Source organism: Myotis brandtii, unplaced genomic scaffold (genome assembly GCF_000412655.1).
Source record: "Myotis brandtii unplaced genomic scaffold, ASM41265v1 scaffold929, whole genome shotgun sequence".
Taxonomy (NCBI): domain Eukaryota; kingdom Metazoa; phylum Chordata; class Mammalia; order Chiroptera; family Vespertilionidae; genus Myotis; species Myotis brandtii.
Window position 1 is genome coordinate 1,143,541 of NW_005371832.1, and position 592 is coordinate 1,144,132.

The 592-nt window shown below is 55.9% G+C and overlaps 1 protein-coding gene across 1 annotated transcript in view; it reads right to left on the bottom strand.

Moving 5' to 3' along the window:
* The window catches only part of MDFI (MyoD family inhibitor), a 13,039-nt gene extending 12,929 nt beyond the window's left edge, over positions 1-110 (bottom strand). The window contains exon 1 of the mRNA XM_014533019.1: positions 99-110. The gene's annotated coding sequence lies outside the window, so the exon portion shown is untranslated. The remainder of the gene's footprint in view (positions 1-98) is intronic.
* Between the last annotated feature and the right edge of the window lie 482 nt (positions 111-592).

The window sequence follows — 592 nt, forward strand, 5'->3', positions numbered from 1 at the left end:
GATGGGGCGGACTCCCCCTTCCTGGCAAGGGCTGAGTCACTGGGACGCGCCCGCGCCCGGGCTTGGCCACTGCTGCATTCTTACCAGCTTAGGCTCACCTGGGCCCGGGGCTGGGCCTCGCCCGCCTCCCAGAGTGGGGTGCAGGGTAAGGGGTGGACACTGTCTCCGGGGCAGCCCCCACCGCCTCTCTCTGCCCCCTCCCGGACCACAGACCCGGGCGCTACACCCCGCCCCTTCTCAGTCTGTACCCAGGGACCCTAAACTCCGGATCAGCCCGGGGCCCCAGCCTTACTGTCTGAGGTCGCCTGCTTGAGCTCAGAGTCCTCTGAATCTGGCCCAGGACAAACTAATATGTCTGGTTTGTTAGAAACGTAAAATATGCTTTAAATTTAATCCCACATGCTGGTTATACAAGTGTGCTCAGATTGTGAAAACTCAGCAAATTGAACGTTTAAGCTACATGTGCTTTTTGTGTGTCAAGATTACACTTGAATAAAAGTTTTTAAAAATAGCCCTGGCTGGTGTGGCGGTTAGAGCTTTTGCCTGTGCACCAAAGGGTCATGGGTTCGATTCCTAGTCAAGGTACATGGGT